This window comes from Tamandua tetradactyla, chromosome 25 (genome assembly GCF_023851605.1).
Source record: "Tamandua tetradactyla isolate mTamTet1 chromosome 25, mTamTet1.pri, whole genome shotgun sequence".
Taxonomy (NCBI): Eukaryota; Metazoa; Chordata; class Mammalia; order Pilosa; family Myrmecophagidae; genus Tamandua; species Tamandua tetradactyla.
In genome coordinates this window covers 40170800-40197168 of record NC_135351.1, presented here as the reverse complement: position 1 = coordinate 40197168, position 26369 = coordinate 40170800, and the positions used below count along the sequence as shown (strand labels likewise).

The 26369-nt window shown below is 38.2% G+C and overlaps 1 pseudogene; it reads left to right on the top strand.

Annotated features, from left to right (window-relative positions):
- The first annotated feature begins 808 nt into the window (after nucleotides 1-808).
- Nucleotides 809-3649, top strand: LOC143668993 (shieldin complex subunit 2-like; annotated as a pseudogene).
- The last annotated feature ends 22720 nt before the right edge of the window (nucleotides 3650-26369 follow it).

Sequence of the window (26369 nt, the reverse complement as noted above, 5' to 3'; positions counted from 1 at the left end):
TTGCTTTTCTAGAACTGGCGGTGTATGCATGAGAAGAAAAAATATAAATGTGTGTGAACTGTAACATGATTTAATTTTTAAACAACATATTTGTGATTTATTTGTGAATTATATCATTTCTTTTAATTTTTTCCTCGTGTTTTTCTATGGGTTTAGAATGTCTTTTGTAAGAACTAAAATTGATTTTCCTCAAATGGGTTTATTGAGGTCCCTAAAGACACAATCTAAGAAGAGTGCAAGATAAACGCGGGGGGAGGGGGGGAGTCACATTTAGTGATAAAAAGGTAAGGTGAAACCAAGTAAGGTAAAATCGTTTAGCTATAAAATTTGGTAACTCTTCAGGCTTTTTAAAGTAAAATTAAATGGGAGAAACTATCTTCGCATAATTTCAGGCATCTTTATAAGCTCAGGCCCACTGCGTATAAAGGTTATTTAAATACGTAACTATAAACAAAGTAACTTTAAAAGTAATCTTTTTACAAAATTCACCACACTAAAACTTTAAGTTTAGTTTTCTGTACTAAAGACAAGCGTACAATCGCCATCCACGCGAGCCCGAGGTTGGGGCTAGGGGTTCCCCGCCCAGCGCACCCGGAAGCCGGGCGCTGCGCTGGGGAGCATCCCCGGGTGGCCTCGGCGGGGAGAGCCCGGTAGGCGGAAGGGGTGCCCCAGGAGCGGGCGCAGCAGGGGTAGGCCGGGCGGGACGCTCGCCCCTCGCAGGGGTCGCCCTCGCTGCCTTCCCGGGGGCCTCCTAGAAGTCTGGGTCATCCTCAGGGCCGGCCAGGCCGAGCAGCCGCTGCAGCGCGTGATGGCAACACAGGTGCAGGGCGGCCGAGGCGCCGCGGAGCGGGCTGAAAAACACCCTCTGGCCTGAATCCTGTACCTGGGTCAAAGGATTAAGGAACCGTGACTGGAGAATCTCAAGTCCTCGTTTTGGGGGTGCTCCAGTTGGTCCACTGAAAATAGTGGCCCTACAGGAACCAGCTTCTTTGGCATCCACTCTGAGCCCAGGAAAGAAAATTCAGTTTTTGTGCAATCGACGTTCATCATAACTAAAGGATGAAAAATGTAAGCACAGAAGAAACCTTGAAGACTGTCCAGTCCTTCCTGGAGGCTGTTGCTTCCCAAGACCTCTTTAAGCGTTGGCTCTCTAGCGAACTGTGGGACTAGATCTGTTCACGTGAAAGATGACACTAGACTTCTATTTCTGAAACAAAGAATATAAAACTCCGGAAGCGTTTCCCCTCACGGATGAGCGATGTAACTAACCCCGGGTGCAGGTGTGTGGATTCGAAGGGGAAATTCAATGTTTAACTGAAGAAGAAAAGTATTAACAACTTCCTGGTGAAAACAGGACAATCACAGATGAACAGCACGCTGATGAGTCACATACGTGTAGTCAGAAGCTTGCAAAAACTTCTTTATGGGTAGTAAGTGCAAGCTGTTGGATTTGGTCTGTAGTACTAAGCAGACTACTTCAGGGTCAGAAGCTGTAGAAACAGGGTTGTGCCTCATGAAATACAAAACCAGTGTCTGCAATTCTTTCCCTCTACAAGAGTAGATAAGCCAAGATCTAAAGGGACAGTTAGGCGGTCTCAGACTAAATTATCTATTGATAATGAATTAGACCCTGAGCCAGATTGCTTTTTTAGCCCAAAGGCAGAACAAAAGACAGAATTCTATAGATAGCCATAAACATGGAGAGTGAACCAAAGGCAAATCAGAAGAAAGAATCACGAAGATGATTTGATTCAGTCTAATGATGAACCTGCAGAAGGACCTGAGAGTGGATGAAAACAAGCACATTCCCTTGAACTTTTTAGTCCTGTTTGTCCTGAAACAACAAGTATCCACATTCACATAAATGCTGATACAGATCTTAGAGGAAACATTGGATCTCAGGACCTTTTCAGTTCTGAAGATAAACTGCCACCTGGTGAGATGTAATGAGTCCTGTGTCTCAGGAATACTGCACTCCCAACTGAGGGCGTTCCATGAAAGTTCTATTGAAAGAAGTTGGACCTCTGAAGATAAATGAGACCAATCTAAAGCTTTCCTAAAGTCGTCCAAGTATCTAAGAGACTAAGCTGATTTCTAATGCAAGAGATCTTGCTTTGACACCAGAGCAGAGCAAGGTATCAGAGTTAAAGTGTGTTAAAAAAATTCATTAATAAAAAATTGTGGGGACGTCAATGGTGGCTCAGTGGCAGAGTTCTCATCTGCCATGCCAGAGACCCGGGTTCGTCTCTCTGAGCCTGCCCATGTAAAAAAAAAATAAAAAATTGCGATTACAAAAGTCGAAAGTATAATTGTTTAGTCATGTTGTTATCTCTATGTCGTGAAAGAAATAAACATGAAATCAGGACCAAATTCTGGTTCTAAAGCACCTTTGCAACAACTGTAATAATCGACCAACCAGAAATTCATAAAAAGGTTTTCTGTGGAGGACTGTAATATTTGACACTCTTATAGTGATTCTTGGAGATACAACTTTATTCACAGACACTAGTGTTCATGAGGATCAATGGGTTGGTGAGACAAATATTTCAACCAATATTTACCAGTCAGTTATTAAATCTTGGGCATTATTCTTCTGTTCAGCCTAAAAAAATATTCTAGTGTGGTTAGTGCTGCTGTACATCAATGCTTACTGGCCGATGTGCCTTCAAAGCTTTCCTATCTCAGAAGTCTTCCTCAGAAGCAACCTCAGATCAGAAAGTGAACAGTACAGAGTTTGCAGAATTGAAGCAGCTTCAACCTGACATTTTAGTCCGTGTAACACTAAAAGTTGTTGATATCACTATGCTGATGGGGGCCTTGTATTATTACAGAGGACAGGAGCAAAGGAAACTGATGTTAACAGTGGAGCAGGCCCAAGGTCAACATTATGTGTTCATCCTATGGGGTCCTGGAGAAGCCTAGTACCCTCCACTTCAAAGGAAAAACTAATGATATTTGAGAATTTAAACGTCTTCTTGTTCAGCACAATTGCATGGTAGAAAACCTAGAATTGCATATGATGCTTTGGTCATCCTGTGAGTGCTCATTTGCTGATGATAAAAGGGCAGTAAAGCTTAAAGCAAATTTTCATAAAAGTGCACCATCATTTGTGAAGATGTCAGACTTAGCAACACACTTAGAGGATAAGGTTTTGGGTGTGGTTCTAATCCCAGATTTTTGTTCTGGCATTTCTTGGTACCACAGCTCAGAAGACACAGAGAGCACTTAATGCTTGTAGTTCTCTTATATACTTGTAGTTCTCTTATATATGTGGATTGGAACTAGGAACAGATGTGAACAAGATTTACAAGCAATGTTTCAGCTGCTCCCCATTTACTAGGAAGAAAACTAGCATAGGCTGGCTTTAATGACTATTGATGGAAGACAAAGGGTTTGCATGCAAATGGGATCGGAGCTGATAGACAAGATTCTTCTCCACATTTCTCCTAGCTGGCTCATCAGAGTTAGAGTACCTTCTTCAAAGATCACTTAGGGGATGGTGGCAGCGGACTTGTGGCTCTCCTTATTGGGAGTCAGTGGGACACATTGTACATTGGAAATTCAGATCCCTATTGTGTTAGATGAAAACAGTTACTCATTGCAATAAGATTTCTAACTACTGGATTTTTATCCTGAAAATGTGAAGTAAAACGTGGAACTTATACCTTTCTCTGAGGTCAAATGAAGAAATTAAAGTAATTTTCATGCATATTACATACAAATTTTTATATTAAAAAATCCTTACTTATTTCTGTGTATTGCACATGTCTCCAAAATTACACTTCATAATCCCTAGAGCACTCCCCAAACACAAATACCAAAGAGATAAAGTTATATAATGAATAAAAATACATTGAAATTCTAAAATTTTTCATATAATTCAAAAGAAGGCAGGAAAAATAAAACATAAGAATGAAAATTAAGAGAGAGACAAACAGAAAACTAATAATGGCAAAGTAAAAATAACCCCAACCATAGCACTGATTGCATTAAGTATTAAAAGCCTAAACTAATTTAAAAATAGATGTTCCAGGTCAGATTACAAAAAAAAAAACTTAATGATGTACTATGTTTAAGAAATCCACTAGAAATATAATAATGAACAAAGGTTAAAAATAAAAGGTGGAAAAGGATATAACATGCAAACACAATTTTATTAAAAAAGAAAGATGAAGACAAAGCTGACTTCAAAACAAAATAAAATCACCAGGAATAAAAAGGAATACCGCACAATGATAAAAGGGTTAATTTATCAAGAAGATATGATGATCCCAAGTGCACATTCACCTGACAATAGAACTTCTAAGCACATGAAACAAAAACAGACAGAAATGAATGAAGAAATAGACAAAACCAAAATTGCAAACTTCAACACACTTCCTTCAATAATTAACAACATAAATTGACAGAAATTATTATGGATATAGAATATTTGAACAACAATATATAGAACACTCTAACAATAACAGAATGCATATTCTTTCAAGTACATCATTGAAGTTGTGTCTAAAGTTACAAGACAAGCTTCATTAAATTTAAAAAGATCAGAATCATTTCAAGTATGTTTTTGACTATGACAGAGCTAAATGAGAAATCAGTCATAAAAGGTGTTCTTGTCTGCCAGAATGCAATATACCAGGAATGGAATGGATTTTGAAAAAGGAGAATTCAATAAGTTGCTAGTTTATAGTTGTAAGGCCGAGAAAATGTCCCAATTAAAACAAGTCTATAGAAATGTCCAATCAAAGGCATCCAGGGAAAGACACCTTGGTTCAAGAAGGCTGATGAAGTTCAGGGTTTCTCTCTCAAGTGAGAAGTCACTTGGTAAACACAGTCATGGTTTCTCTCTCAGCTGGAAGGGCACATGGCACACATGGCATCATCTGCTAGCATTCTCTTGTGGCTTCCTGTTTCATGAAGTTCCCTGGAAGACATTTTCCTTCTTCATCTCCAAAGCACTGGTAGGCTCTCTGCTTTGTGTTGCTGCAGCATTCTCTGCTCTCTCAGAATCTCCTTCTTTCTCCAAAATATTTCCTCTTTTATAGGATTCCAGTAAACTAATCAAGACCCACCCTAATGGATGGAGACATGCCTCCACCTAATCCAGCTTAACAACCACTCTTGATTAAATCACATCTCCAGGGGAATGATCTAATTACAGTTTCAAACATACAATACTGAATAAGGATTAGAAGAAATGGCTGCCTTTACAAAATGGGATTAGGATTAAAACATGGCTTTTCTAGATCATTTCAAACCAGTACAAAAGGATATTGGAAAACCCTCAAATATTTAAAAATCAAATGCCATACTACTAGATAATTTATAGACCAAGGAAGAAGTCTCATGGGAAACTATAAAAATTTTGGTGAATAAAAAATTTTAAACAACATATCAATATTTGAGGGATATAAAAAAATTTGAGGAATGCAGCCAAAGCAGATTATATAGGAAAATATATAGCCTTAAGTGCTTATATTGTAAAATAAAAACAGTATCAAATCAGCAACTGAAGTCTCCACCTTAAGAAACTAGAGAAAGAAAAGAAAATTAAGTGCAAGCAAGCAGAAGAAAGGAAATTATAAAGAAAGGAAAAGAAATCAATAAATTTGAAAACAGATAATAGAGAAAATCATTAAGTAAAAACTGATTCTTTGAAAATAGCCTAATTAATAAAACTTTAGCCAGATTAAGTAGAAAACAAGGAATATAAAATTTCCCAATACAAAGTCAAAATAAGAGATATCATACTGACCCAAATGACCTTCAAAATATAATAAAGAAATTAAACAGAGCATTCTATGCACATATATTCAACAACTTAGATGAAATGGACCGATTTATAGAAAATTACAAATTACCAAGCCTCACACTAAGAGAAGTAGATAACCTGTATACTACTAGATGCATAATTAAGAAGGTAGAATTCATGGTTGAAAGTCTTCCAGAATAGAAAACTCCAGGCTCAGATGGCATCTTTGGTAAATTCTACATAAAAGTTAAAGTTAAAATCACCACCAATTGCACCAATTCTCTTCCAGAAAATAAAAGAGTTAAAAGTCCCTAACTAATTTTATATGACCAACATAATCTGGATAATAAAACTAGATGAGATTATAAGAAAATAAAATGACACTGAGAAATATTTCTCAACAAAATAATGGCAAATTAAATCTAGCAATACATAAAAAGAATAATATACTGTGAGCTAGTAAGGTATATCCCAAGAATGTTAGGCTGTTTCATCATTTTAAAATCAGTCAATGTAATTCATCAAACCAACAAAAACGCATGATCATGTCAATACTTTCAAAAACATGCTTACTCTCACCACAATAATGACTATAGTCAATGCAAAAAACATAAGAAAAAAATATGAATGTCACTCACATTGGAATAAAAAGAAATAAAAGTATTGTTAATCATAGATGACACTTTTTTATTAAAAATCCTCAAATCTCTACAGAAAAGCACTAGTAACTCATTCTGCTTAGCAAGGTCATATTTCTATGTGCCATATAAAATCAGTTATATTTCTATATGTCATTATTGAAAAGATGAAAACCCAAATTTTAAAAGTACCTTACCATTTGTAATAGCTTCAAATATCTGAAAAACTTATGCATAATTCTAATAAAATATTTGTAGTATCTGTATATGCAAGACTATAAAGATATGGATGAAAGAAATCAGAGAAAATCTAAATAAATAGAGAGGCACATACAATTTATGGACTGGAAGATTTAATATAATTAAGATGTTATTTCTCTCCAAATTTATTTATAGATTTGACAGTCTGAATCAAAACTGTAACAGGATGCTTTGGAGATATTGACAAGGTGATTTTAAATTTTATATGGAAAAGTAAAAACTGTATTTTTTTAAGTACCACAACGTTGGAGGACTCACAATGCCTGATTTAAGACCTACAGTAAATAAACAGTGTTCAAGACCACGTGGTATTGGTGAAAGAATGAACACTTAATTAGAAACCCCAGAAACAGACCCTCACAAATATGATCAATTGCGTTTTGAAAACTGTGCAAAAGCAACTGTGCAGATTTTTTCCCCAGTGCTGCTTAGAAAACTTGACATATATATACAAAAACAGAGATGCTCTATATCTCAGAGCATATTTTAAAAAATGAGCCCAAATGAGATCATAGTCTATATGTAAAATGTCAACTTAAGAGTCTTGGAAGAAAACGTGAGTGAAAATCTTGCTGACATTGTATGATCTTGGTATTAGGGTAATTTGGGATTTGTGTAATGAATTGGAAAGATTTCCCCCTCCTCTGTTTATTGGAAGTGGTTTTGGGGAATTGGTGATAAGTCTTCCTTAAATGTTAGGCAAAATTGGTGATAGCATCTGGGCCTGAAGTTTTCTTTCTTTGAAATGTTTTCTACTATTAATTCAATTTCATATATACATTTATATATGTGTGTACATGTGTGTGTATTTCATATATAACCATTTCTTGCAGTGTTAGTTTTACTAGTTTTCTGTCTTTCAATGAATCTGTCCATTTCATCTAAGTTTTTGAATTTATGCACATAGAGTGGTTCATAGTATTCCCCTATAATCATTTCATTGTCTACCGTGTCAGTTGCAATAACCCCCTCTTCATTCCTTTTCTTGATAATTTGTATATTATATTATTCTGTGGCCAACCTGGCTTGCTTTGAGTTTAATTTGCTCTCTTCTAGTTTCTCAAGGTGCAAGCATCCATTATTGATCTGAGGCTTTTCTTTTCCAATATAAGCATTCAATGCTCTATTCCCTGCATCCCCCCCACCCCTCCCTGCCCCACCATATCCTCTGCTTCTGTTACATCCCTCAAATTTTGAAGATTCAGAGTAGGGGAGGCCAAGAGGGAAGCTAAAACACAGCACAGCAAAGGAATAGAAGCACAGCCAGGGAAGTTGGTCTGGCTGGAATGGGGAGTCACTATTAATAGTCAGAAGGAGAAAAAAAAATACAGATATGAAAGATTCTTTATCCTAATGGGAATGGAGAATCATGACAATATTTTCATCAGTAAAGTAATGTGATGAAGTATTCTTGCCATAAGAAAAGTGAAATCCTAGTGTACAGAATGGAGAGACTGCAGTTAGGAAGAGAGGCTGGGAGAGATTGGCAGCAGTCCAGAGAAGTGGTAAGGCCAGAAGTAAGGTGCAGGCAGTAGAAACAATAATGATAGCTGCTTGCATTGTGTGCCTAGCACAGGGGACTGTGCTGAGTGCTTCATCTGATTACCTTCTTCATCCTGCCAACAACACCAGGGGGAAATGGGGCTCACAGAGATGTTACAAACTTCTTTAAAGACTCACATTAGCAAACAGCTGACACAAGACTGGAACCAAATTCTGTTCACCAAGCTACTTCTATTTAAGTAATAATGTAGCCAAGAACGTAAGTAGTTTAAAAACAGAAATTTCAGCGTTGTCTGAATGACTAAGTTGAAAGGGATAGGAAGTGAGATCAAATGACTAGATAAAAGGATAAAGGAGAGGAATAGAAATCATAAATCGATGTGAAATTCTTAGCTTATGATTCAGAGAAGGTTTCCCTGTGGGAAATACAGGCATTAAGAAAGACTGTTACTGTTGGCAGAGACTGAAGGAAATGAAGAGTTTTAGACACATTGTGCTGGTTTGGAGCTGTCTGTACCCCAGAGAAGATCATGTTCTTTAGTCTATTTCTGTGGGTGAAGACAGTTGTGGGTGGAACCTTTTGATTAGGTTATTTCAGTAGAGATATGGCACACCTCATCTGAGTGAACTTAATCCTCTTACTGGAGTCCTTTATGAGTGGGCAAAGGAGACACATAAAACAGAGAGAAACACCTACAGAAGATAAGAGAGCTAGAGAAGCCCAGAGACAAAGACACACATAGAAGCTCAGAAGCGAAAGCACTGAAATCGGGAGCAATGGACCGGTAGCTGCCGGCCATGTGCCTTCCCATGTGACAAAGGTGTCCCAGATCCCAGCAGCCTGTCTTTAGACTCCAGTAATTGTCCTGTTGATGCCTTGAGTTGAACATTTTTCACAGTCTAAGAACTTTAAATTGTAGGTTAATAAATTCCCATTTTAAAAGCCAGCCCATTTCTGGTGTTTTCTTTTCATCAGCTTTAATAAGCCAAAACACACATGGATTTGAATTAACAGAAGATATGCAGTTGAAAATCTCCAGTCCACAATTGTATACAGCTGGCTCTATGAGGTAGGATTTAGTGAAAATCCATGTTACATGTTCTGAATCACATGAGTGCCCCATGGCAGATACTAGATATTACTCATTTTCTTTACCATTTTGTCTCATTATCTGACTGTTCGTCGAGGTGAATAATTGTTGGAAAAGTATTCCATTTCTCTAGAAATTTCTGTATGGTACTTGATCTTCTTAATTGTTTAGGGATATTTGCTTTGCAGAATAACTATATAACTCAACTGAGATATATAACAGAAAACACCTCACACCTTCAAAGATCAAAATAGGAACAAAAAAGTATCTCTGAATTAAAGCACAAGGAAATATTTGTAGGCAAGTGGTACCACCTTCTTACCACACTGTGAGTATTAAAATCTTTGAAGATGAAAGCTGTTTTCTAAACAAAACACATTTAATTCTTAAAATGGTTATGTATAATACTCTGTTTATTCCTGAGCTCTCAGACAAATTCTTCACAAAACCTGCTTGGAAAAGAAGTATTAATATAACATTTTGCTTTTAACTTTTTATTGATACCACAGAATTTTAATGCACCGTATTAACACTGAATGGTTTCCTTAAAACATTCTACAGAACAGATATAAATTGTGTTGCATGTTTTTTTAACTATATTTTTACTTTAAAAGTGTTTTACTTTTAAAGACATTGTACATTGTAAGAGAGTGCTTTATTTATCCAACTTTCTTCTCGGAGGATGTTAATTGGTTTAAGCACTGTACCAAATTATATAAAGAAGGAAATGTCTCTTCCTTTCGGTACTAAATTTATTTCACGGGCACTACAGGGAATTGGATCGTTCTTTTGAGCATAATAACACCAAAGGGAAAACTAGGTAAATTCCCATCATGCTAAACTTCTAAACAGTTTTCAGGAACATCAGGAAAGAGATCTTCCTTCCTTTACTTCTCCTCCCACATCCCCCAAGGAAAGCCAATTAGCTCACCAGACACCTGGAAGCATTCCAGGATTTCTCAAGTGCATCCAGCCCCGGTGGTGGTTAGGAAAGGTGAACTTATGCTCTATAAATGTCTCCAAGTCCACGAACACATGGATGACACTCTCAGCACATCTATCTCCATTTAGTAGGGCTTTTCTACTTGTGGGGTTATTTTTATGCAAATTCAATACACCTCCACCCATACCTTCACCAAAAACCAGAAAGAAAGACAAAAACATGTCCACGTTGCCATATCCCAGAAGTCAACTAATAAAGCACTCATGAAACATCCTTGAATCTGAACACAATTTACAGTTTTGTACTTTGCAGAAGTCAGTGGGGTGCTTGGTTGTGATTTGGGTCTAGGCTACAAGTTTTTCTTTTCTATTTAAATTGACCGTCTCAAGATGCCATCCCATAATGATGTTACATTAAATAGAAATATGTTGACTGAGCTTACTTTGATAAAAAAAAGAAGCATACTGATTTTTTCATCTGGCTTAAATACGATTTATCTGTCAAATGGTTAAATTATCGTACAACTCTCTATTGTGTGGCATTGGGCCACAGCAAGTCAAATTACACCTGTTTATACCAGCAGCTACAACGTATGAATCACATTTTATATGAATCCAAGAAAAAACTGGCCAAGGAAACATTTCAAAGTTGTCAGTGAATTTAAAGTACATAAATGGCCAAACTTTTTGGTTTGCCAAATCATTGTTCCTATGGTCATTTTTGGTGTTTCTCGTCATTGCTGTTTTGTATTTTGTATATCATGAGTTAAAATCTTTGATTATATACAACAGCATTAATGTATATAGACCTTTGTTATGAATTTTTTAAATGGAGTAACTGGAAGTGGTCATCCTGAAGCCCAGTTTTAGCAAAGCACCTAAACTGATCATTGGCAGCTGTGCAATATGCCTATTTTAATAACAAGTTCATGAAATTGTTCATGAATACAGAACAAGAGCTGAATAATAAGCACAGCTGTTTGCTCCCCAGGACAATCTATCCAAGTTCCGAAACTGTGAAAGAGAGAAAAAAAAAAAAAAAAAAAAAAACAACTAGATGATAACCTAGCCTGAGAAACGTTAGGACAACACAAAGAAAATAAGTTTATTAGCTACTTCAAATTCTTATGCTATCTTATTTATCAGCTGGAAGATAAAATGCCAACAGAAAAACTGAAAGATATACAAGAGTGGAGGGGGGCTAGACAGAAGGTGGAAAAGAAGGAAAGAAGAAAACAGTAATATGCCTTCTTCTTATTTGTTTGTGTTTACATCCAATGGGCCAGCTATAAAAGTAAAAGATACAGCACCACAAACCCAATCCCGACAGGAGACCTGCTCACCCTCATTCATACAGCTTTCCATGCTGTTTTCAAGTCCTCACTCTTCTATCATGGAAAATCTTGTATACTTGTCCTTCTTCCATCTTTCCCAACTTATCTTTGTTTAAATCCTCATCATCTATTGCCACACGTTCCTCATTGGTCTCGTCCACTTTAAGCCAAGTTCTATCTTGTTACCACAGTCATCTCTTCAAACTATGCGATTGATCACAGCACATCCCACACACAAAAATGATGTCAATGGCTTACCATCACCCCACCCATTCTTTGTGCCTTATACGCCTGTTTTAGCCAAACCACACGATTTCAGTCTGGAAGGCTTTACTATTCCATCTGACTGCTGTGCGTCTTCTTATCCTCCTCACTGAGGGATTTCCTTGTCACCCTTGAAGACTTAGTTCTAACGCCAGCCCTCTGATAAGAAGCTCCTTGTACTCCTTCACCCAGGCAATATCAGTCTCTTTATCCTATGCCTCAAATCACTTTGGTTATTCCAATAATGTATTTTTTCAGCATTTGGCAAGTGTAACTGGGTCATTGAACAGTGCGAACATGGAGAGGATATAGACATAAAACACTTTTATGCTTCTCTAATCGCTGACTTCCAACTGTGCTGTGTCATATCTCCTATCTGGGTTCTTAACATCTCAGACATATTCTATATTTTTTCTGGTCACTCTTGGTTATTAAGAAATTCTATCTAGCCCATTCCAATGCTTCAAACTCATTTCTGACTTAACAGCCACCAACGCCCCTATCTCCAGGACCCAAGGGAGTTCAAGTGGGGACATAAAGCACGATCTCTTTTTTAATTCGTGTCTTTTCCCCCCTTGAGTTTTTTCTCTCTGTGGTCAGGACTGGCCAGTGGGGTGAGAGGAAAAGGACAAACATCTCTTTATTTAGCATAGGTTGACAATTGCAGCTCTCTGCTGGCCTTTGCTGCCCCCCAACTATCTCTGACTTGCTGAGGATATCTTTCTCCGGGAGAACATATGGGAGTTTCCCCACTGCACCCCACTGAGGTGACTCAACCTCTTACACACTTCCATCTCACCATACACTGAGTCCCTTGGGTAAAATACTTGCAATATGTCTCAGACTTTCCATAGGAAATGTACACATCTTTGTTACCCAAATGATTGGGGCAGTGAGAGGTGGGTCACTATCTGCTTCTCCCCTGTCCTTTCTCTCTTTCCTAATTTCTCTCTCTTCAGTTTTTACATTCTTCCTAGTGCTTAGATATGCTCAAGCATTTCACACAGTCTGCCGCATGTCCAATTAAGTCATGGGATGTCAAGCTCACTTTCTTATAGGAACCCATAATCTTCACATGCCATTATCCTGCATACACTTTACTGGTTTAGGATAAAAGAAAAAGACACCCTCTTCCCTCTCCAAACTACTAACATTCAATAACTTGAGTCCCTGATAATGCCTTATAAACTTTATAATCCTCCCTTAGTCTAAAAGTTTAGATAGATGGAGAAAAGGGAGTATACAATGACTGTGGAATGATAATGGTTTGGGAAGCAGAATTTTTAGAAGATCTCTTGCCCTCTTTAGAAAGTAGAGTATTTATTTTGATTTCTGTTGCTCCAAACTTGAGTCTTATACTCCAATTTGAGTTATGAACATAAATTTCCACTCAACGTCCTCATTATAGGTCATAAATGTTTGTTCTCTGAATCATCAATGAATGAATTAATCAATTAGACAGTCAGCCTTCAACATTTCAGTTCTTGAAATTCACACCAGCTTGTTGCAGACCATTAGGTAACTCAGAGAATTTCTGGAATGTCCAGGGAAATAAGTTTGGATGCTCCTCTACCAGAAACAACACAGCTTTAGATCAAAACAACCACCTCCCTGGAAATGTTCTCATGGAAAACCCTCAGCCAATTTGCTGTATCTGGCACAAAACAACTCTTTGATTACCTCATTTCCCAAACATAGCTATCTCTCTATATTAAAAAAAAAAAACCCACTCTAGCAAAAACTATGGGGTCCTACCTAATATGGTGTAACTGTTCATCATACAAATGGAATGTTCTAACTTCTCCCCAAAAGGATCACCAGTTACCAATGCCCTATCTTCTGCAGTTCAGTCATAATCCTGTCTTGATGCCCCATGGTCTGTGGACTCAATTACAATTGTAAAATTACAATTGTCTAAGGAAATGGGTTTGAAAAACTACACATGTCCATAAATACACACATAACTGATTAAAGTAGAAAATGTGGATAGCTACTAAGCTTTCATTTTAGGAATTGTTCACAAGACTGTGGTTTGTATTAGTAGCTTCTTTCTATGACTCTGATCCATTCCACCTTCCCTTTGTTCTCAGGGAGTAATGTAACTGAACATGGCTCTTCATTTGGTGAAAATAATGAAGAACTTTATGCTTGAGATATGTGAGCAACCCTATCTGTGTAGGATAGATGTAGTGCTTAATTAATATTTGCCACTGGCAGAGGTGCCAGCATGCTTCTCTCTGGCCCCAGTGAGAAGGAGCACATACCCATCACTCACTACGTCAAAATGTTTTGCCTGTCTGCCAAGTCACCCAGTGGTGTGAGAAGTAGAAAACGGCTGGTCGATTGTCTCACTGTAAATTGACTCACATTTACAAGCCTCTTTATACTCTTCTCTGGTCACCATGGGTTGTCACTCCTAAGCAAATAGAAGAAGAATGGGGTGAAGAGAGAAAAAAGTCTTTCAGCTGATTACTGAGCATCTTCTGCAGAAGGAGCTGATCATTCATATGAGACCAAAATAAGTCAAATTTGGGATCCATTTACATAACTTTTCCTCAAATCTTATTCTTGTTCCTTCCGGCTAAAAACTAGCTACTACTCATGAATTTAGATGCTGTCATCACTCCTAATCAAAGTGGAAAAATTATCTGAAATCATCAAAGTTGTGCCTGCTGGGAGGATTTCTTTACTGCACTGTCCTATACAGAGCTATCTATGACTCGGTTTCAATTTTATGATCCTCAGTCATTAGATATAGAGAACTCTCCTGATCTAAGTGTGGGTGGAGGAGGTGGTAGCAATGCAGTAGGAGTTGGCACGTAGGGGGTTGAGGTGAGGCATCTGTTCATCTTCCCTCCAGATGCTTCCAGTTTCTCCTTGAGTTTGTGCTCATATATGCTACTTCTAGGCTTGCCCAGCATTGTGATTTTGTGCATTCACTTCATAACATAGTTCATGAAGGGCAGCTCTGGTCACATGATTATTTGGTATCTCATGAGCAGAATTTGAATATCTAAGAGAGCTGAGAGCTATACTCAATAGAATACAGTATTGATCACCAAGACATGGCTTTGCTCCAAAACCCAAGGACTGGCACTATAATTCTCCCACTGAAGCTTGCCACAAGCTCCTTTCAGCATCTGAATCTGCCACAGACATGTCAAACATCACTATAATTGCTCATTTATAAATTCCAAGTAGCAGAATGGCCTACACTGAAAACTGAACAAGCTAGACAGTCTTCTTCTGTGTTTGAGTCCAATTAAAAGCTGGTATCCTAATTATCCAATAAATGCATTGAAATGACACATATATCAAATGTGATATATGTTGGCTCCAAAATTCAAATTAACTCATTTCCTTGTGGTAGACAGAGCAAAGGAAAATGTGCTTTCAGTTTGGAAACTATCCCAATATGCTCCAGATTGTTGTGCCCTCAAAAAATCTGTTAGGCTTACAGGACTCTTGAACTCCTTAGGGGCTGTTTCTTACCCCCCTTCATGTACGCAACTTATCAAAGTATCTAGGTACTGGCTATTCTCACTCCCAGTGTGATACTCTTGGAGATGGTGAATTATTACCAAAAACTCTGAGGATAAAATTGTGACCCAGACGAAGAGAATTTACATATTTCTAAAGTTATGCATGCTATGGATTGGATCATGCCCCCCACTAAGAGATATTAAAGTTCTAACTCCTGATTTTGTGGATGTGAAATCATTTGTAAATTAGATTTTCTAAGACATTATTAGTTAAGGTGAAACCAAACTGAATCACAATGGATCTTAATCAAATGTCACTGGGGTTCTTATAAAGAGAGGAAATTCAGAAACAGTAGGAGAGAGGACAGGGTCATGTGTCAGAGGCAGAGATTGAACTATGACTTGCTGGCAAGCCCCACCAGAAAGCTCTAGACTTCAGAGAAAACATGATCCAACTAGCACCTAGATTCTGGATTTCTAGCCTGCCAGACTGTTAGACAATAAATCTCAATTGTTTAAGCCATCTAACCTGCGGTACTTTTTACAGGCTAAGACACTGAAGGTATAGCATTTGCCCAGCCAGATGAAATAAATTTCTTCTAGTGTTTTAAATTTATTAGAATAGAGAATTGGCTAAATCAATAGTAGTATATCATGAGCCGTGGAAGTTCTTATTTCTCTTGTTAAAGAGTCATATAAAACATAAAATATTAAAATGATCAGTCTTACAATAATCTAACACCATTCTCTAGGACAATCTGTCTTCTATTAAAACAAACAGTGAACTTGAATTGGGAGGGAGAGCTTGTGAATCCAGCATCTATCAAGTCAGTCCTCAACATTATTGATTACATTATCTTCATCAACTCCCCCCAAATGAGTGAAAAATGGCTTTCTTAGTCTCCAGACATCAGCAAAATTCAATGCCTATTGTCTAATAATCCACAACGTTCTGATCGTTTCCCTCTCACTGGATCATTACTTAGGTAAATGGTCAAAATTTATTTTGGAGAAAGCTGGGAAGAAATTTCATTTTATCTATTTGTGATGTGTCAAACCTTTTGCTCAAACAACTTTGCATTCTTTCAAGGTGTGCTGTGTCTCAAAACTTACCCAGATGTGGCAATTGAGGCAATATTAAAATTGAACATATTACTGTTCCACATGGGTCTCTATTTGCTAGAACTAAAGCTGTTGCGTTTTAATTTTTGAAAGAGAGTTGCTTATAGAGATCAAGTAGGACCTTAGAGGTCTGCCTCTTTATTTGGTATTCTGTCATCTAATGGAGTTCAACAAAGATCTAGCTGGATCAAAATATTCTGATCATCATTCTTTCTCAGCTTTCCATCGTTGTGACAATGTGTCTGGCAAAGAAATACTTTTATTTGGCCTCTTCCATTATAAAATCAGAGAACCCAGTTCAATGGCAGCATTTCTCACCTTTACTCAAGCTACAAAGGGCAGCTGCCATAGTACTTTTAAGGATGCATGTGCTGTCTTGGAGAATAGCATCCTTTGAGACAGCTTGAGGACTATATCTTGAGGGTAGGTGAATAGGATGCACATAATAAATTCTCTCCAACATTCTTATTTCTCATCATCATTGCATCCCTCCTCTGCCTTCTTCTACAAGGATATTTTACCATCTAAACTCCATTTAGCAGATGCCTAATAAGAGTGTAGGTCAACTAACAAAGCAAACAGAATCCATTTAAACTCATATTCAACGGGTTTGGGACCAATCTTTCCCAATCAATGATTCAACTTTCACAAGGCTGTGAATTCATTCAACCAATTATTACAACTCAGCAGTACTCAAGATCAAACTCTTCATCTTGTTTTTCATGGTAGCAGCATTGCTATTTCAGAAAATAAGAGATTTCTTTTTGCTTTTGTCATTGTTCAGCCACGGGAAATTCTAAAGTAGTTCTTTGAGCCAAAATATTTAAAATCTTAATCACATCATTGTTCTCCATAAGATCTGTACTGTAATTGGAAATGGTCAACCCATTTCACAATACTTGTATTCTTTCTGCCTTTCAAAGTGATTTGTCACAGCAGCCATTCAGGATGCTAAAGATTTGCCTCCATCAGGCAGTTCATATAAAGTGACAAGGGGGAGAATTTAAGTTCCTACATGACGTTATCCATCATGAATGACCAGTATCTCATCCTTTAATGCTAGTTGGGTCCTCACTATCTTCAAACTCAATTCAGGTCAGAAAACTGATTTGAGATTCCGTATGTTTGAGGGTATGTCACTTGAAAGCACTTCCATTTTGGTCTGGATTCTTATAAGCAGACAACAGTATCCTCTTTCTACTTCCTTTGCACTATCTAGAGGTTTTTTGGGAACTAAAAAATATCTTGGAACCCAGGAAAATCAACTAAGTTTCACCACATTAAGAATACTGTAATATCCCCAGTGCTATCATGACCCATTGATCAGCATCCAAACCGCTAGGGCCTGGACAGTAGAGATGCTACCCAGGGTGCCCCAGAGCTGGTCTTCCCAGGTCCACCTGCTGTCCCACATAGCTTGCTTCAGCTTTCCAAGTCTCACATGGGCTGGTCTTCTGAAAAGATCCTAGATTATACAGAGAAATATAGTTTCACTGGAATCCAGAAAATTCACCTGTTAGATTTCCAGTCCCTATTGAAGAGAAAAGCCATGCTAGAAGGAGACCAGAAAAATATACAGTGAGACAAGCTGCAGAATCTACCACAAGGATAGGATATACAATTATTTTTTTATTTACATTTCAGCCTTCTCTAGCAATCCATTCACCTCAACTCCCTAGTTTCACCATCATATTATCCATTGAATCTGGCCATACATTTATTTTAACATACAAATAAATAAGCTATTTTTGTCCCTGGTTTATCGTCTATAAAGTACTTTAAAATTTATTTAGTTTTCATGTGTTTTATGTCTCTGCAAAGGAAAGGAAATGAGCCTGAGTATTAGAATCTTCATTTTTAGGACATTGAGACCAGCAGGATGGAGAATTTACGTAGGTCATTCAGAGTAGAGGAAGTAACCAACCTGCCTTAGAATTCAAGTCTCATGACTTCGTGCTTGGTGTACTTTTCACTCCACCATGCAAGAGGAAACATGATAATCCACAAGGAAAGAGTCCCCTAGCTCCAGCCTGGCCTATTTCTGTGTAAATAAATGAGACAATAAGAAGAAATATGGAGCTAAATCCCTGGAGATTGCAAATAGCTGAAAGCTGACTGGCCAAGCCTCAAACGTCACTGTTTTGCACAGGGGTGAAACCCACAGAACATATTATTTTCCATGACTGCCTCATTTGTTATTCTTAGATGTAGAAATTAGAAAACATTCCAAAAATCTAATAGCAGTCTGTGTTCTTTCATTGAATTCAAATAGTCCACTTTTATTGAACATTTTACTAAGCTTAGATAAATCAGACAGATTACCTCAAAGCATTCAGCTCATTGTAAAAAACACCAAGAGACCATTAAAAGAATTGGAAAGACTCTAAATCAACTAGTTCTCACATAAAAACTGTAAAAGGATACAGAATACAGTTAAGAAGCTGAAAGCAGGCTCCATTTCCACAGCTACCATTTAAATCCAGCCCGTGTCACCTTTGCCTAAAATCCTTTCACAGAAAACTAAATGCTGTCTCTTTTCCAGTCTCTCTCCTCCAATTTTACCTGAAATCAAAGTTTACACATTGTTCTTAAAGAAATAACTCCATCCTACTGCTTAGGCAAAGTAACAAATGACTAAAAGCCAAGAAAATTTGCCTTGAGTTCTTTTTCTACCACCTAAAATCTGGTCTTGGATAAAATATATCTTTCCTGACTTAACTTCTCTGAGTCTCTCTTTTTTCTTAAGCAATGAGCCTACTTAATAATTCCTACCTAACATATGGTTCTTATGACAACAAAACGCAATGGTTAATGTAAAAAGATTGACATTAAAAAAAGTGCTATGAAATAGAAAATGGTAAAAATCTCTGAGCCTATCAACACTGAGTCTAGATTAAAACTCAACAGACACACTGTATATCATTTTACCATACTTACATTCTGGGATGCATTTTCTCTTTTTGTCCTTATACAACCTGTTAAAATAAAAACAATATTCAATTTTAGGTAAAATATGCTTTATAGTTCAAGGTCAAAATCCTCAGGTTGTTTATCATTAGGCCCACTGCACCTTACGTATCTTATCTTCAGATAATCTTAGTCATTCATTCCATCAGTGTCCTTAATTTACCTCGCTTTTTGCTTCTCTTTCCCCCAACACAGGAGCATACTCGCATTGCCAGTGTTGATCATCTTATCTAACACATAATATAATAATCAGATGATTTCAAAGGCATTGGTAAGAACTATTTTCAAATGTCATTTCCAAAAAAGGGCCTGTTGAATGTTAGGTACCAAAATGATATTTAAACAGTTACAGAAATTTCAAAGGGTGGAAATGACTACTTTCTCTTAGACGTCTCAATTCAGACACGTGTTCTCCAATGTCATCAGGATGCTACTGATGCTGTGTTGTCAGTCACTTTATTTACTCTTTTTATTCTTCCTGGAAGAGCTCAAGCCACAAGAAAAAGCTTCACAGTTGGGCATACATCTTTAAGCACATGGGTGAGGCGGTTAGCTATTACCCTGTACATAGATGGCCTTTATATACTTACTTATCCCTCACCCCACCCTCCCAAGGACAAATGCAAATCAAGAGAAAGTGGAGCTGATGCTGGCATCCCTGGAGTCTTCAGAGGATTTGAAATAATCATTCAAACTCCTGACTGAAATGAATGTCTGCTTCAATAATATGCCTTCACTTTCATAATATACAGCTGTCTTGAACTTTTCATCTTTTTTCTTAAATATTATTTTGTTATTTTAGTACTTAAAACAATTGTATTATGAAATATATCATGCTTAAAAAGACTGAATAGGTGTCTGCCTATGTCTGGTTTACGTTTTAATATCAAGAAAATAAACACCGAGATTATCAAATCCCAGATTCAAATATGGACAACCATAGCTCCTTAGACGCCTTCTGAGTATGTTGTTGATGGCCGTGTCCTGCTCCTTCCCCAGAGAGAACCGCCACCCAGAATTTTGTATTAAGCATTGCTCTTGATTAAACTTGTAATTTTACAACTTAGGTCTATTGCTCTTTAAAGGATTGCTTATATTCACAGTTTTTAAACTTTGTGTATGAAGGCTTGTACTGTACCTATTCTTCCAAGCTACTTTTATGTCAAACCTTAGGCTTTGCAGATTTACTGATGTAGTAGCATATAGCTTTAATACATTTGCAACTGCTGCATAATATTTCATTGCATGAATATACTACAATTTACAGACATATTCAGCTACTAGTAGATAATTGGGGCATTTCAGTTTCTACTTTTTAAGAATTTGCTGCTATAAATATTTATGTAAGGGTACAGATATGCAGGCGATTATCTAAGATATATATTTAAGCCTAGAATCTCTGGGTTCTTAAATACGTACATGTTCAGGTTTACTGGGGACCACTGATTGTAGAGATCCTGCCTTTATATCATATTCCTGAAACTTTGTATATTCATCTGAGTTCAAGTTACATGAAGTATGGCAGATGCCCCTGGGGTGAAAGAAGACATTCACTCTTGCTAGACCCCAACTTGCCTGGTTCATTTTATTTGGGTTTGTTGGTTTTCTGAGGTTTTCAGCCAGTTTGAGAATGAATTTTTTTTAACATGTTTACTTTTCCAGTATGTTACATGCTCCATTTGGAGAGTTCGGTTTTGTTTACTTATATATTTGGTTTTTTCATTGACCTTAACTAACATGTTAAAAATAAGAATGCAGTTATCTTCCAGTCATCTTGCCTTCATTTAACTTTATCTTTTATCATTTATTTTTCCTTACAAATTATCTTTCTTTTTCATCTACTCTTAGTTTTATAAAAATAAGCATCCCTTTCTGCCATATTAAATCCCTAATTGTCAATTTCTTCTTTTATCATTTCAAATGGCTCACATTTCTCTTTGATATGTTTTTTTGTAAATTGTAGGTTTGCTACCATTCTTTCTTCATTCCAAAGGCTACTGTCAAAGATTATGTTGTAATAATTGCTTGTGGCAGAAAACAGTCATTAAAATCAAATATAGGGTATATCAGTCAAAATTCAATCAGGAGACAGAAGCTGCACAATGATTTGTAAAGGCAAAATGCAAAATGAAGAATCATTAGCTGTGACAGGGTCTGGAGTAATGAGGGACCCTCTGCTGAGGTGGGCAGAGAACTCTAAAAAACACAGGACATGTAGACATGAGATTTAGCCTCTGCCCCTGGAGTTGGACAGAGCACCCAAAGAAGAGCCCACTTCTACACTTGAGCTCCAGATCTTATTGGAGATGGCATGTCTGTGGTTTCCTGAATGGCAGAGAAGTTGCTAAAGTGCCACTTTGGGGGAACTTGCTAGACATCTACCCTCTAAATACTTAGCAAACCTGCCCTCGATGGTGTCTAGAAAAGCTATTCATAGGCAACTCTTTTACAAACCCATGTGGAGGAGCTACAAGGAAAGATATTTGTGCTTGGGGGCTGCTGACCTCTGTGTACCTCCGAATCCTGCCCTCTAAGCCCTTACCAAATCTGCCCTCTATGGTGTCTGGAAAAATTGTTCATAGAAAAGTCTTTTGCAAACCTGTGTGGAGGGGGTACAAGGGAAAAGGTTTGTGCTTGGGGGCTGCTGAGCGGTGTGCACTTCAGAATCCTGCGCTAAAAAGGGCCCCATGTTGGGGTTCTGGGGATAGATAGACCCCTGTCCTGAGGATCCTTGTATTGGAAGGGCTTCTCAAGCTACAAATAGCAGATGTTGTTGTAGAAAGTGGACCCAAGAGACTACCCAGAGAAGGGCCCTGGAACTCAGCAGAAAAACTCCTTCCTCATGCAATATCTTTCTAGAGCCCTCTACTACAAAGCTTGACATGGGCCAGCTTGCAAAGTCAAGGCCCAGATGCATTTTCACAGAACAAGCAATGAAGTCTAATTTGGAGCTAAGAGGTAATCAGTTTATAAGTGGCACACAGAAGGATTTCAATGCTCAGCCAGAATGGATTAGTTGCAGCATGTCAACGCTCCAAATAATAATAAGACAAAAGACAAATGGTATTACAAAAACTCTTACTAAAGTAATCTGAAATCTAGGTGAAACAAAGTCCAAAGCCTAAACTTCCAGAGAGGTGAGCTGATTATCTGTGGACACATCTACCCTTGAGATATTTGTCTATTCTTGGCACAAGCTGGAGTTGAAGAAAATGGACTTAGACCAAACAAAGGGTCACCTCTGAGGGTCATTGTATTGGTTTGCCTAAGCTGCCAGAATGCAATACACTAGAATTGGAATGACTTTTAAAAAGGAAATTTATTAGGCTCTAAGTTTACATTTCTAAGGCCATAAAATATGTCCAAACTAAACGCCAATGGGTGCAGAACATCTCTGTCAGCTGGGAAGTCACATGGCTGCATCTGCTGGTCCTTTGGTTTCTGATTTCAAATAGCTTCCCCATGGGCATTTTCTTTCTGCCTCATCAAAGGTGTCTGTCCATGCCATCTCTGAAGCTTCTTCTAAAATGGTCCCCTCTTAAAGGATTCCAGTAGGCAGATTAAGACCCACCTTGAATGGGTGGAGATGTATTTCCATGGAAACCACCCAACAAAAAGTCCTATCCAGAACTGAGTAGATCATATCTCCATGGAAACAACTTAATCAAAAAGATCCTATTCTACAATATTGAATCAGGATTAAAGAACATAGCTTTTCTGGGGTGCACGACACTTTAAATTCACACATTCCACACTCTTGACCCCCAACAGTCATGTTTTTTTCCATATTCAAAATACATCCATTCCATTACAAAATCACAAAGCCTGAAACCATTTCACTAACAATACAAATACAATACAAATCAAAATAGTACACATTCTCATCAAAGTCTGTTACAAGCATGGTTTTTTCTAAAGAAAAAATTCCCCTCTGTCTGTGGATATGTTAAATTCAATATACAAAGAGGGGGGATAGTCACAGGACACATGTTCCTGTTGCCATAAGGGGTAATTGAAAGGAACATAGTGGTCATTGGACCCAAACAGTTCCAAAAACCTGCAGGGCAAACTCCATTAGATTTCAAAGTCTGAAGTCATTTATCATTGAGGCTTTAGAAAGTGGCAATCCCATCTGTTCTAAGGGCTTATGCAAGGCTCTCTGCAAATGCTTGGGTGAGGGTTGCAATATTAGGGATTATTGACAGGACCATCTTTTTTCTTGGCTCTACCCTCTTCAAACATCAGGGCAGCACCTGGGATTTCTGCCATCTCTAGGGCACACCCTCTACCCCTTCAGGAAAATGGAGCAATCACCAGGCTCCCCCAAATCCTTGGTTTATGTGCTAGACCCTCTCCAAGGCCTGGACAACAAAGTGGAAAACCCACCCTCTACTTCTGGGGCAAACTCACCCTCTCCACATGAATGGGTGGGCTCGGTCTCTGGGCCCAAGATTTCTTGGCTCCAGACCTTTGCTTCTGTGGTTCTGCCTCGAACGTAATTTTTCTTTCCGTGCGTTTTAGTCCAGACTGGCAGTGGTTCCATCTATACAGGTCCTGCAACACTCTTGTCAGTTTTCTATGCAGTATGCAGGGATCATAACCATCAGACAATATGACTTTTCACGTATCCTTTCTGGATAACTTCATCTCCAATCCTCACTTGTCCTGTAATGGCTGAGATGGCTTCCATATTTGGTTAAATCCTTATATGGGGCCCTATTGATTGGAGTCTTAATTTCTAGGAAGCTCAGAATTTTTGAGACCATCAACTTCTGTTTTAACTTCTGTTTTCTTTGTACCCAAGAGTTCAGTTCTCAACCTCTCTCTTTTCTGTCACATTTTGCTATAAGCTGCAGGGAGCAGCCAGGCTGCATTTTCCACATTTAGTTTGGAAATCTCTTCTGCTAAATATCCAAGTTCATGGCTTTTGAAATCTGCTTTCTATACAAAACAAGTTGTCAGTTTTGCCAAATTTTCTGCCACTTTTAAACAAGGATCACCTTCCTTCCAGTTTGCCATAACACATTCATCAATTCTGTCTAAAACATCAATGGAGGTATCTTTTAGAATCTCCATTTCTACCAACAGTCTCTTCAGAGCATTCTAGACCTTCTTTTCAAGATCCTCACAACTCTTCCAGAATCTTCCCCTTATGCATTTAAAAACCCATTCCAAGAGGATTTTTGGTATTTGCAAACCACAATAACATCCCACTCTCAGTACCAAAATCTGTTTTGGTTTGTTAAAGCCACTGGAATGCAATATACTAGAAATGGAAAGGCTTTTAGAAATGAAATTTATTGGATTCTAAGTTTACAGTTCTAAGGCCATAAAAAATGTTCAAACAAAGACATCTAGGGAAAGATACCCTGAGTCGCGAAAGGCTGATGGGTCCAGAACACTGATGTCAGCTGGGAAGGTCATAGTTGGCATCTGCTGATCCTTTGGCTTCTGGTTTCAACAGCCTCCATGAGGGTACTTTCTTTCTGCATCTCCAAAGTTCCCTGTCTGTGCCATCTTTGAAGCTTTTTCAAAAATGGTTCCCTCTTAAAGAACCCCAGTAGGCAGATTAAGACCTACCTTGAATGGGTGGTAATATATTTCCATGAAAATCATCTAATCAAAAGATCCCACACATGATAGGTTGGGCCATATTTCTATAGAACAACTTAATAAAAAAGATCTTACCCTACAATATTGAATCAGAGTTGAAGAACATGGCTTTTCTAGGGTACACAACATTTTCAAACCAGCACAAATAGGGAAACAGATAAATACTTTAGCTCTGACATATAGCTATAAAAACCCTGAAAGTAGCTGGAGTCTGAAACTCCTTTGGACAGGAAGTTAAGAAACTGCATTAGTAAAACTCTCAAGAGCAGAGTAAAATTTTCCAGTCCTACTGGGTCAAGAATGCAAAAAAACACCAAGAGAAAGGGACCCTCAAAATGCAAAAGGACCATATTCTAAGGCCCAAAGCCTCAGGATCCTAAAGCTTCAGGGTCTTGAAGCCTAACTGTGAGCTCCTCAGCTCTCATCCAATATGACCACCAATCATCTAGTTCCCCCATCAGTCGGACTAGCTGCCCCTACTGGGTCTTCAACTCAATGGACCCCAGGTACCTGTCAGTCTGAGGAATTATTCTAACAAACCAATCACGTCTTCCCATGGGAATCAGGGGCCATCTCATTCTCCTTTCACAGTGCACCATGCCTCCCATGCGCCCATGGGTCACTCTGCCATTGACTGCAGGCCCTGTCCTCATTCTTTGGATAGTTTGTGCACATGAGTCTTGAACTGCTGCCCATCTCATCTCTCCAGTGCTGGGTGTCGTATGTTCAGTTGTCTCATACTATTTAGGGTAAGGGATCCCTCTGTCACCAAGGCAAGGTGAAGAGGTGCCAATCAGATCAAGGACCACCACTCCAAACCCTGGAGGATGTCTGTACTTGGCAATCTCAGATAGCCCCTACACTCTCTAACTGCTGGTATTACACCTCATATAACTATATAATTGCAATCAGAACTGGCTTAAATCCAATGGAATGTGGTGACACTGGTAGAGTAGTCACTCTTGATCAAATTACACTCCAAGCAAAGCAGTGGGTGGGCACTAGGTAATCGGGTGATGATCAATATGCCTCTGTCCTAACAAATCAGAGTGAGAGAAACTGTTGCCTTGAAATAAGCACCCTGTGAAACGACTGCATAGCAAGGACCTGTGGGGTCTCCAGTCCCAAGAGTCACCAGTTTACCTCCAGACAAATTTTAAAAGGAGACCACAGCCTACATCTTCAAGGAACTGAAGTCTGCCAATAACTGGCTGATTTGAGAGAAGTACCCTAAGCTCCAGGAAAGGATGGAGCCTGGTTGAACTCAAGAGAGCAGGGGCTCAACCCAAGCCCCTAACAATGACTGGATGGTTTAAACAGCCAACTAGATCCAGAAGAACAGAAGATTAGTGAGCAGGGAGATGGGTCAAAAGAAAATATTCAAACTGAAGCACAGAGAG